The 12,005-nt window shown below is 44.9% G+C and overlaps 9 non-coding genes across 9 annotated transcripts; all 9 read left to right on the forward strand.

Moving 5' to 3' along the window:
* The first annotated feature begins 744 nt into the window (after positions 1–744).
* LOC141176934 (U2 spliceosomal RNA) lies at positions 745–935 on the forward strand. The gene has a single exon (XR_012253576.1). It is a non-coding gene; the product is annotated as a U2 spliceosomal RNA (small nuclear RNA).
* A 1,115-nt stretch (positions 936–2,050) lies between these two features.
* Positions 2,051–2,241, forward strand: LOC141176935 (U2 spliceosomal RNA). The gene has a single exon (XR_012253577.1). It is a non-coding gene; the product is annotated as a U2 spliceosomal RNA (small nuclear RNA).
* Positions 2,242–3,356: 1,115 nt separating this feature from the next.
* LOC141176936 (U2 spliceosomal RNA) lies at positions 3,357–3,547 on the forward strand. The gene has a single exon (XR_012253578.1). It is a non-coding gene; the product is annotated as a U2 spliceosomal RNA (small nuclear RNA).
* Positions 3,548–4,662: 1,115 nt separating this feature from the next.
* LOC141176937 (U2 spliceosomal RNA) lies at positions 4,663–4,853 on the forward strand. The gene has a single exon (XR_012253579.1). It is a non-coding gene; the product is annotated as a U2 spliceosomal RNA (small nuclear RNA).
* Positions 4,854–5,968: 1,115 nt separating this feature from the next.
* Positions 5,969–6,159, forward strand: LOC141177310 (U2 spliceosomal RNA). Its single transcript, XR_012253917.1, has one exon. It is a non-coding gene; the product is annotated as a U2 spliceosomal RNA (small nuclear RNA).
* Positions 6,160–7,274: 1,115 nt separating this feature from the next.
* Positions 7,275–7,465, forward strand: LOC141176939 (U2 spliceosomal RNA). The gene has a single exon (XR_012253580.1). It is a non-coding gene; the product is annotated as a U2 spliceosomal RNA (small nuclear RNA).
* A 1,115-nt stretch (positions 7,466–8,580) lies between these two features.
* On the forward strand, positions 8,581–8,771 carry LOC141176940 (U2 spliceosomal RNA). Its single transcript, XR_012253581.1, has one exon. It is a non-coding gene; the product is annotated as a U2 spliceosomal RNA (small nuclear RNA).
* Positions 8,772–9,886: 1,115 nt separating this feature from the next.
* On the forward strand, positions 9,887–10,077 carry LOC141177475 (U2 spliceosomal RNA). The gene has a single exon (XR_012254066.1). It is a non-coding gene; the product is annotated as a U2 spliceosomal RNA (small nuclear RNA).
* A 1,115-nt stretch (positions 10,078–11,192) lies between these two features.
* LOC141177476 (U2 spliceosomal RNA) lies at positions 11,193–11,383 on the forward strand. The gene has a single exon (XR_012254067.1). It is a non-coding gene; the product is annotated as a U2 spliceosomal RNA (small nuclear RNA).
* Positions 11,384–12,005: the final 622 nt, after the last annotated feature.

Here is a 12,005-nt window from a genome sequence, read left to right on the forward strand (position 1 = left end):
AATGCCCTTGTTATCAACAGCAGCCTTTTAAACTCACCTGAGCTAACAGGTATGTGCGCTGGTTACTCTGCTGCGCTTAAAATTTCTTTTTTGGTTTGCTACAATGCCTTTTCTGAAACGTTGTCTCCCTCTGCTGGAACACTGACTTCTTTCATTTAATGCCTGCAGACTATAAAAGAGAACCCAACCCAAAAAGTTTGGTTGATTAGTCTGTGGCATTCTGTTAAACTGTTGCTTATGGCGGTCTCTGTGAGCTTCTCAGCGACATTCAGCCAGCCAGGTATCCTGCCTGCAGTAGATGGAATGTGGCAATGGAACGCTGGCTGCGCGTGTCATAATAGGCTCTGAGCCTTTATATACCTGTGCACCGCAGCAGCCACCTTCAGTCTGCTGCTGGACAGCCAGCAGCAGCAGCAGCAGGAGAGGTATGTAATCAGGAGCCCTCCTGCTAAGGGTAGACAGCTGCTCGTTCCACCCCACCCCCCGCCTTAATTGGTTCTCCTCCCTTCCAACGGTGTTGAGGCGGGTGGGAACAGCAGGGGGTGAAGGTGCTGTGTTTAAAGAGGTGGAGTTATGCAGATCTAAAACGCGTGGATTGCAGCAGCAGCAAGCCGAAAAGTGCAGGCATGTAAGGGATCTAGAGGTTGACAACATGTCTTCTTAACGGGAGTCCAGGAGCTTATCTCCACAAATGGACTTTTCAGGATCCTTGGGTGGCTCCGTAGTTTGAAACCAATTCTGGTTATCGCTTCTCGGCCTTTTGGCTAAGATCAAGTGTAGTATCTGTTCTTATCAGTTTAATATCTGATACGTCCCCTATCTGGGGACCATATATTAAATGGATTTTTAGAACAGGGAGATGGAAAAAGAGCTTGCTCTGTCCACTCCACGCATTGACCTGGTATTGCAGTATCTCCAGGACCGGTGCACCCCTTCTTTAATGCAGTTTCTAAAATCAGAAAGAATTGAATTCAATGTTTTTTGTTCATTTTGCTTGTTTGTCGGATTTTGGGATGGACTCTTTGGCTTTGCTTTTCTTCTCCTCATTGGATTTTTCATGTTCAAAGTTGCAGAAGCCAGATTACAAGCTCATTTTTGTTCAACTTCAGCAACTGTGCATTGCATTGCCATGTAATGTGATGCAATGCTATCTTTCTAGCTCTCCCTTTTTACTTCCTTTTGGATAAACAGACATATTAGGCAAGCATTTTGGAGCTTTCACCTAAATAACTACAGGTGGTGAGATAAGCTGCACAATATAATTGACCTTTCAGTATATTGTTGCACACACACCATCTATTTAGCAAATGCCCTTGTTATCAACAGCAGCCTTTTAAACTCACCTGAGCTAACAGGTATGTGCGCTGGTTACTCTGCTGCGCTTAAAATTTCTTTTTTGGTTTGCTACAATGCCTTTTCTGAAACGTTGTCTCCCTCTGCTGGAACACTGACTTCTTTCATTTAATGCCTGCAGACTATAAAAGAGAACCCAACCCAAAAAGTTTGGTTGATTAGTCTGTGGCATTCTTTTAAACTGTTGCTTATGGCGGTCTCTGTGAGCTTCTCAGCGACATTCAGCCAGCCAGGTATCCTGCCTGCAGTAGATGGAATGTGGCAATGGAACGCTGGCTGCGCGTGTCATAATAGGCTCTGAGCCTTTATATACCTGTGCACAGCAGCAGCCACCTTCAGTCTGCTGCTGGACAGCCAGCAGCAGCAGCAGCAGGAGAGGTATGTAATCAGGAGCCCTCCTGCTAAGGGTAGACAGCTGCTCGTTCCACCCCACCCCCCGCCTTAATTGGTTCTCCTCCCTTCCAACGGTGTTGAGGCGGGTGGGAACAGCAGGGGGTGAAGGTGCTGTGTTTAAAGAGGTGGAGTTATGCAGATCTAAAACGCGTGGATTGCAGCAGCAGCAAGCCGAAAAGTGCAGGCATGTAAGGGATCTAGAGGTTGACAACATGTCTTCTTAACGGGAGTCCAGGAGCTCATCTCCACAAATGGACTTTTCAGGATCCTTGGGTGGCTCCGTAGTTTGAAACCAATTCTGGTTATCGCTTCTCGGCCTTTTGGCTAAGATCAAGTGTAGTATCTGTTCTTATCAGTTTAATATCTGATACGTCCCCTATCTGGGGACCATATATTAAATGGATTTTTAGAACAGGGAGATGGAAAAAGAGCTTGCTCTGTCCACTCCACGCATTGACCTGGTATTGCAGTATCTCCAGGACCGGTGCACCCCTTCTTTAATGCAGTTTCTAAAATCAGAAAGAATTGAATTCAATGTTTTTTGTTCATTTTGCTTGTTTGTCGGATTTTGGGATGGACTCTTTGGCTTTGCTTTTCTTCTCCTCATTGGATTTTTCATGTTCAAAGTTGCAGAAGCCAGATTACAAGCTCATTTTGGTTCAACTTCAGCAACTGTGCATTGCATTGCCATGTAATGTGATGCAATGCTATCTTTCTAGCTCTCCCTTTTTACTTCCTTTTGGATAAACAGACATATTAGGCAAGCATTTTGGAGCTTTCACCTAAATAACTACAGGTGGTGAGATAAGCTGCACAATATAATTGACCTTTCAGTATATTGTTGCACACACACCATCTATTTAGCAAATGCCCTTGTTATCAACAGCAGCCTTTTAAACTCACCTGAGCTAACAGGTATGTGCGCTGGTTACTCTGCTGCGCTTAAAATTTCTTTTTTGGTTTGCTACAATGCCTTTTCTGAAACGTTGTCTCCCTCTGCTGGAACACTGACTTCTTTCATTTAATGCCTGCAGACTATAAAAGAGAACCCAACCCAAAAAGTTTGGTTGATTAGTCTGTGGCATTCTGTTAAACTGTTGCTTATGGCGGTCTCTGTGAGCTTCTCAGCGACATTCAGCCAGCCAGGTATCCTGCCTGCAGTAGATGGAATGTGGCAATGGAACGCTGGCTGCGCGTGTCATAATAGGCTCTGAGCCTTTATATACCTGTGCACAGCAGCAGCCACCTTCAGTCTGCTGCTGGACAGCCAGCAGCAGCAGCAGCAGGAGAGGTATGTAATCAGGAGCCCTCCTGCTAAGGGTAGACAGCTGCTCGTTCCACCCCACCCCCCGCCTTAATTGGTTCTCCTCCCTTCCAACGGTGTTGAGGCGGGTGGGAACAGCAGGGGGTGAAGGTGCTGTGTTTAAAGAGGTGGAGTTATGCAGATCTAAAACGCGTGGATTGCAGCAGCAGCAAGCCGAAAAGTGCAGGCATGTAAGGGATCTAGAGGTTGACAACATGTCTTCTTAACGGGAGTCCAGGAGCTTATCTCCACAAATGGACTTTTCAGGATCCTTGGGTGGCTCCGTAGTTTGAAACCAATTCTGGTTATCGCTTCTCGGCCTTTTGGCTAAGATCAAGTGTAGTATCTGTTCTTATCAGTTTAATATCTGATACGTCCCCTATCTGGGGACCATATATTAAATGGATTTTTAGAACAGGGAGATGGAAAAAGAGCTTGCTCTGTCCACTCCACGCATTGACCTGGTATTGCAGTATCTCCAGGACCGGTGCACCCCTTCTTTAATGCAGTTTCTAAAATCAGAAAGAATTGAATTCAATGTTTTTTGTTCATTTTGCTTGTTTGTCGGATTTTGGGATGGACTCTTTGGCTTTGCTTTTCTTCTCCTCATTGGATTTTTCATGTTCAAAGTTGCAGAAGCCAGATTACAAGCTCATTTTTGTTCAACTTCAGCAACTGTGCATTGCATTGCCATGTAATGTGATGCAATGCTATCTTTCTAGCTCTCCCTTTTTACTTCCTTTTGGATAAACAGACATATTAGGCAAGCATTTTGGAGCTTTCACCTAAATAACTACAGGTGGTGAGATAAGCTGCACAATATAATTGACCTTTCAGTATATTGTTGCACACACACCATCTATTTAGCAAATGCCCTTGTTATCAACAGCAGCCTTTTAAACTCACCTGAGCTAACAGGTATGTGCGCTGGTTACTCTGCTGCGCTTAAAATTTCTTTTTTGGTTTGCTACAATGCCTTTTCTGAAACGTTGTCTCCCTCTGCTGGAACACTGACTTCTTTCATTTAATGCCTGCAGACTATAAAAGAGAACCCAACCCAAAAAGTTTGGTTGATTAGTCTGTGGCATTCTTTTAAACTGTTGCTTATGGCGGTCTCTGTGAGCTTCTCAGCGACATTCAGCCAGCCAGGTATCCTGCCTGCAGTAGATGGAATGTGGCAATGGAACGCTGGCTGCGCGTGTCATAATAGGCTCTGAGCCTTTATATACCTGTGCACAGCAGCAGCCACCTTCAGTCTGCTGCTGGACAGCCAGCAGCAGCAGCAGCAGGAGAGGTATGTAATCAGGAGCCCTCCTGCTAAGGGTAGACAGCTGCTCGTTCCACCCCACCCCCCGCCTTAATTGGTTCTCCTCCCTTCCAACGGTGTTGAGGCGGGTGGGAACAGCAGGGGGTGAAGGTGCTGTGTTTAAAGAGGTGGAGTTATGCAGATCTAAAACGCGTGGATTGCAGCAGCAGCAAGCCGAAAAGTGCAGGCATGTAAGGTATCTAGAGGTTGACAACATGTCTTCTTAACGGGAGTCCAGGAGCTCATCTCCACAAATGGACTTTTCAGGATCCTTGGGTGGCTCCGTAGTTTGAAACCAATTCTGGTTATCGCTTCTCGGCCTTTTGGCTAAGATCAAGTGTAGTATCTGTTCTTATCAGTTTAATATCTGATACGTCCCCTATCTGGGGACCATATATTAAATGGATTTTTAGAACAGGGAGATGGAAAAAGAGCTTGCTCTGTCCACTCCACGCATTGACCTGGTATTGCAGTATCTCCAGGACCGGTGCACCCCTTCTTTAATGCAGTTTCTAAAATCAGAAAGAATTGAATTCAATGTTTTTTGTTCATTTTGCTTGTTTGTCGGATTTTGGGATGGACTCTTTGGCTTTGCTTTTCTTCTCCTCATTGGATTTTTCATGTTCAAAGTTGCAGAAGCCAGATTACAAGCTCATTTTGGTTCAACTTCAGCAACTGTGCATTGCATTGCCATGTAATGTGATGCAATGCTATCTTTCTAGCTCTCCCTTTTTACTTCCTTTTGGATAAACAGACATATTAGGCAAGCATTTTGGAGCTTTCACCTAAATAACTACAGGTGGTGAGATAAGCTGCACAATATAATTGACCTTTCAGTATATTGTTGCACACACACCATCTATTTAGCAAATGCCCTTGCTATCAACAGCAGCCTTTTAAACTCACCTGAGCTAACAGGTATGTGCGCTGGTTACTCTGCTGCGCTTAAAATTTCTTTTTTGGTTTGCTACAATGCCTTTTCTGAAACGTTGTCTCCCTCTGCTGGAACACTGACTTCTTTCATTTAATGCCTGCAGACTATAAAAGAGAACCCAACCCAAAAAGTTTGGTTGATTAGTCTGTGGCATTCTGTTAAACTGTTGCTTATGGCGGTCTCTGTGAGCTTCTCAGCGACATTCAGCCAGCCAGGTATCCTGCCTGCAGTAGATGGAATGTGGCAATGGAACGCTGGCTGCGCGTGTCATAATAGGCTCTGAGCCTTTATATACCTGTGCACAGCAGCAGCCACCTTCAGTCTGCTGCTGGACAGCCAGCAGCAGCAGCAGCAGGAGAGGTATGTAATCAGGAGCCCTCCTGCTAAGGGTAGACAGCTGCTCGTTCCACCCCACCCCCCGCCTTAATTGGTTCTCCTCCCTTCCAACGGTGTTGAGGCGGGTGGGAACAGCAGGGGGTGAAGGTGCTGTGTTTAAAGAGGTGGAGTTATGCAGATCTAAAACGCGTGGATTGCAGCAGCAGCAAGCCGAAAAGTGCAGGCATGTAAGGGATCTAGAGGTTGACAACATGTCTTCTTAACGGGAGTCCAGGAGCTCATCTCCACAAATGGACTTTTCAGGATCCTTGGGTGGCTCCGTAGTTTGAAACCAATTCTGGTTATCGCTTCTCGGCCTTTTGGCTAAGATCAAGTGTAGTATCTGTTCTTATCAGTTTAATATCTGATACGTCCCCTATCTGGGGACCATATATTAAATGGATTTTTAGAACAGGGAGATGGAAAAAGAGCTTGCTCTGTCAATTCCACGCATTGACCTGGTATTGCAGTATCTCCAGGACCGGTGCACCCCTTCTTTAATGCAGTTTCTAAAATCAGAAAGAATTGAATTCAATGTTTTTTGTTCATTTTGCTTGTTTGTCGGATTTTGGGATGGACTCTTTGGCTTTGCTTTTCTTCTCCTCATTGGATTTTTCATGTTCAAAGTTGCAGAAGCCAGATTACAAGCTCATTTTGGTTCAACTTCAGCAACTGTGCATTGCATTGCCATGTAATGTGATGCAATGCTATCTTTCTAGCTCTCCCTTTTTACTTCCTTTTGGATAAACAGACATATTAGGCAAGCATTTTGGAGCTTTCACCTAAATAACTACAGGTGGTGAGATAAGCTGCACAATATAATTGACCTTTCAGTATATTGTTGCACACACACCATCTATTTAGCAAATGCCCTTGTTATCAACAGCAGCCTTTTAAACTCACCTGAGCTAACAGGTATGTGCGCTGGTTACTCTGCTGCGCTTAAAATTTCTTTTTTGGTTTGCTACAATGCCTTTTCTGAAACGTTGTCTCCCTCTGCTGGAACACTGACTTCTTTCATTTAATGCCTGCAGACTATAAAAGAGAACCCAACCCAAAAAGTTTGGTTGATTAGTCTGTGGCATTCTGTTAAACTGTTGCTTATGGCGGTCTCTGTGAGCTTCTCAGCGACATTCAGCCAGCCAGGTATCCTGCCTGCAGTAGATGGAATGTGGCAATGGAACGCTGGCTGCGCGTGTCATAATAGGCTCTGAGCCTTTATATACCTGTGCACAGCAGCAGCCACCTTCAGTCTGCTGCTGGACAGCCAGCAGCAGCAGCAGCAGGAGAGGTATGTAATCAGGAGCCCTCCTGCTAAGGGTAGACAGCTGCTCGTTCCACCCCACCCCCCGCCTTAATTGGTTCTCCTCCCTTCCAACGGTGTTGAGGCGGGTGGGAACAGCAGGGGGTGAAGGTGCTGTGTTTAAAGAGGTGGAGTTATGCAGATCTAAAACGCGTGGATTGCAGCAGCAGCAAGCCGAAAAGTGCAGGCATGTAAGGGATCTAGAGGTTGACAACATGTCTTCTTAACGGGAGTCCAGGAGCTCATCTCCACAAATGGACTTTTCAGGATCCTTGGGTGGCTCCGTAGTTTGAAACCAATTCTGGTTATCGCTTCTCGGCCTTTTGGCTAAGATCAAGTGTAGTATCTGTTCTTATCAGTTTAATATCTGATACGTCCCCTATCTGGGGACCATATATTAAATGGATTTTTAGAACAGGGAGATGGAAAAAGAGCTTGCTCTGTCCACTCCACGCATTGACCTGGTATTGCAGTATCTCCAGGACCGGTGCACCCCTTCTTTAATGCAGTTTCTAAAATCAGAAAGAATTGAATTCAATGTTTTTTGTTCATTTTGCTTGTTTGTCGGATTTTGGGATGGACTCTTTGGCTTTGCTTTTCTTCTCCTCATTGGATTTTTCATGTTCAAAGTTGCAGAAGCCAGATTACAAGCTCATTTTGGTTCAACTTCAGCAACTGTGCATTGCATTGCCATGTAATGTGATGCAATGCTATCTTTCTAGCTCTCTCTTTTTACTTCCTTTTGGATAAACAGACATATTAGGCAAGCATTTTGGAGCTTTCACCTAAATAACTACAGGTGGTGAGATAAGCTGCACAAAATAATTGACCTTTCAGTATATTGTTGCACACACACCATCTATTTAGCAAATGCCCTTGTTATCAACAGCAGCCTTTTAAACTCACCTGAGCTAACAGGTATGTGCGCTGGTTACTCTGCTGCGCTTAAAATTTCTTTTTTGGTTTGCTACAATGCCTTTTCTGAAACGTTGTCTCCTTCTGCTGGAACACTGACTTCTTTCATTTAATGCCTGCAGACTATAAAAGAGAACCCAACCCAAAAAGTTTGGTTGATTAGTCTGTGGCATTCTGTTAAACTGTTGCTTATGGCGGTCTCTGTGAGCTTCTCAGCGACATTCAGCCAGCCAGGTATCCTGCCTGCAGTAGATGGAATGTGGCAATGGAACGCTGGCTGCGCGTGTCATAATAGGCTCTGAGCCTTTATATACCTGTGCACAGCAGCAGCCACCTTCAGTCTGCTGCTGGACAGCCAGCAGCAGCAGCAGCAGGAGAGGTATGTAATCAGGAGCCCTCCTGCTAAGGGTAGACAGCTGCTCGTTCCACCCCACCCCCCGCCTTAATTGGTTCTCCTCCCTTCCAACGGTGTTGAGGCGGGTGGGAACAGCAGGGGGTGAAGGTGCTGTGTTTAAAGAGGTGGAGTTATGCAGATCTAAAACGCGTGGATTGCAGCAGCAGCAAGCCGAAAAGTGCAGGCATGTAAGGGATCTAGAGGTTGACAACATGTCTTCTTAATGGGAGTCCAGGAGCTCATCTCCACAAATGGACTTTTCAGGATCCTTGGGTGGCTCCGTAGTTTGAAACCAATTCTGGTTATCGCTTCTCGGCCTTTTGGCTAAGATCAAGTGTAGTATCTGTTCTTATCAGTTTAATATCTGATACGTCCCCTATCTGGGGACCATATATTAAATGGATTTTTAGAACAGGGAGATGGAAAAAGAGCTTGCTCTGTCCACTCCACGCATTGACCTGGTATTGCAGTATCTCCAGGACCGGTGCACCCCTTCTTTAATGCAGTTTCTAAAATCAGAAAGAATTGAATTCAATGTTTTTTGTTCATTTTGCTTGTTTGTCGGATTTTGGGATGGACTCTTTGGCTTTGCTTTTCTTCTCCTCATTGGATTTTTCATGTTCAAAGTTGCAGAAGCCAGATTACAAGCTCATTTTGGTTCAACTTCAGCAACTGTGCATTGCATTGCCATGTAATGTGATGCAATGCTATCTTTCTAGCTCTCCCTTTTTACTTCCTTTTGGATAAACAGACATATTAGGCAAGCATTTTGGAGCTTTCACCTAAATAACTACAGGTGGTGAGATAAGCTGCACAATATAATTGACCTTTCAGTATATTGTTGCACACACACCATCTATTTAGCAAATGCCCTTGTTATCAACAGCAGCCTTTTAAACTCACCTGAGCTAACAGGTATGTGCGCTGGTTACTCTGCTGCGCTTAAAATTTCTTTTTTGGTTTGCTACAATGCCTTTTCTGAAACGTTGTCTCCCTCTGCTGGAACACTGACTTCTTTCATTTAATGCCTGCAGACTATAAAAGAGAACCCAACCCAAAAAGTTTGGTTGATTAGTCTGTGGCATTCTGTTAAACTGTTGCTTATGGCGGTCTCTGTGAGCTTCTCAGCGACATTCAGCCAGCCAGGTATCCTGCCTGCAGTAGATGGAATGTGGCAATGGAACGCTGGCTGCGCGTGTCATAATAGGCTCTGAGCCTTTATATACCTGTGCACAGCAGCAGCCACCTTCAGTCTGCTGCTGGACAGCCAGCAGCAGCAGCAGCAGGAGAGGTATGTAATCAGGAGCCCTCCTGCTAAGGGTAGACAGCTGCTCGTTCCACCCCACCCCCCGCCTTAATTGGTTCTCCTCCCTTCCAACGGTGTTGAGGCGGGTGGGAACAGCAGGGGGTGAAGGTGCTGTGTTTAAAGAGGTGGAGTTATGCAGATCTAAAACGCGTGGATTGCAGCAGCAGCAAGCCGAAAAGTGCAGGCATGTAAGGGATCTAGAGGTTGACAACATGTCTTCTTAACGGGAGTCCAGGAGCTCATCTCCACAAATGGACTTTTCAGGATCCTTGGGTGGCTCCGTAGTTTGAAACCAATTCTGGTTATCGCTTCTCGGCCTTTTGGCTAAGATCAAGTGTAGTATCTGTTCTTATCAGTTTAATATCTGATACGTCCCCTATCTGGGGACCATATATTAAATGGATTTTTAGAACAGGGAGATGGAAAAAGAGCTTGCTCAGTCCACTCCACGCATTGACCTGGTATTGCAGTATCTCCAGGACCGGTGCACCCCTTCTTTAATGCAGTTTCTAAAATCAGAAAGAATTGAATTCAATGTTTTTTGTTCATTTTGCTTGTTTGTCGGATTTTGGGATGGACTCTTTGGCTTTGCTTTTCTTCTCCTCATTGGATTTTTCATGTTCAAAGTTGCAGAAGCCAGATTACAAGCTCATTTTGGTTCAACTTCAGCAACTGTGCATTGCATTGCCATGTAATGTGATGCAATGCTATCTTTCTAGCTCTCCCTTTTTACTTCCTTTTGGATAAACAGACATATTAGGCAAGCATTTTGGAGCTTTCACCTAAATAACTACAGGTGGTGAGATAAGCTGCACAATATAATTGACCTTTCAGTATATTGTTGCACACACACCATCTATTTAGCAAATGCCCTTGTTATCAACAGCAGCCTTTTAAACTCACCTGAGCTAACAGGTATGTGCGCTGGTTACTCTGCTGCGCTTAAAATTTCTTTTTTGGTTTGCTACAATGCCTTTTCTGAAACGTTGTCTCCCTCTGCTGGAACACTGACTTCTTTCATTTAATGCCTGCAGACTATAAAAGAGAACCCAACCCAAAAAGTTTGGTTGATTAGTCTGTGGCATTCTGTTAAACTGTTGCTTATGGCGGTCTCTGTGAGCTTCTCAGCGACATTCAGCCAGCCAGGTATCCTGCCTGCAGTAGATGGAATGTGGCAATGGAACGCTGGCTGCGCATGTCATAATAGGCTCTGAGCCTTTATATACCTGTGCACAGCAGCAGCCACCTTCAGTCTGCTGCTGGACAGCCAGCAGCAGCAGCAGCAGGAGAGGTATGTAATCAGGAGCCCTCCTGCTAAGGGTAGACAGCTGCTCGTTCCACCCCACCCCCCGCCTTAATTGGTTCTCCTCCCTTCCAACGGTGTTGAGGCGGGTGGGAACAGCAGGGGGTGAAGGTGCTGTGTTTAAAGAGGTGGAGTTATGCAGATCTAAAACGCGTGGATTGCAGCAGCAGCAAGCCGAAAAGTGCAGGCATGTAAGGGATCTAGAGGTTGACAACATGTCTTCTTAACGGGAGTCCAGGAGCTCATCTCCACAAATGGACTTTTCAGGATCCTTGGGTGGCTCCGTAGTTTGAAACCAATTCTGGTTATCGCTTCTCGGCCTTTTGGCTAAGATCAAGTGTAGTATCTGTTCTTATCAGTTTAATATCTGATACGTCCCCTATCTGGGGACCATATATTAAATGGATTTTTAGAACAGGGAGATGGAAAAAGAGCTTGCTCAGTCCACTCCACGCATTGACCTGGTATTGCAGTATCTCCAGGACCGGTGCACCCCTTCTTTAATGCAGTTTCTAAAATCAGAAAGAATTGAATTCAATGTTTTTTGTTCATTTTGCTTGTTTGTCGGATTTTGGGATGGACTCTTTGGCTTTGCTTTTCTTCTCCTCATTGGATTTTTCATGTTCAAAGTTGCAGAAGCCAGATTACAAGCTCATTTTGGTTCAACTTCAGCAACTGTGCATTGCATTGCCATGTAATGTGATGCAATGCTATCTTTCTAGCTCTCCCTTTTTACTTCCTTTTGGATAAACAGACATATTAGGCAAGCATTTTGGAGCTTTCACCTAAATAACTACAGGTGGTGAGATAAGCTGCACAATATAATTGACCTTTCAGTATATTGTTGCACACACACCATCTATTTAGCAAATGCCCTTGTTATCAACAGCAGCCTTTTAAACTCACCTGAGCTAACAGGTATGTGCGCTGGTTACTCTGCTGCGCTTAAAATTTCTTTTTTGGTTTGCTACAATGCCTTTTCTGAAACGTTGTCTCCCTCTGCTGGAACACTGACTTCTTTCATTTAATGCCTGCAGACTATAAAAGAGAACCCAACCCAAAAAGTTTGGTTGATTAGTCTGTGGCATTCTGTTAAACTGTTGCTTATGGCGGTCTCTGT

The sequence above is a fragment of the Phyllobates terribilis genome, unplaced genomic scaffold, assembly GCF_046119375.1.
Source record: "Phyllobates terribilis strain yellow unplaced genomic scaffold, ASM4611937v1 Scaffold_27__1_contigs__length_16484149, whole genome shotgun sequence".
Lineage (NCBI taxonomy): Eukaryota > Metazoa > Chordata > Amphibia > Anura > Dendrobatidae > Phyllobates > Phyllobates terribilis.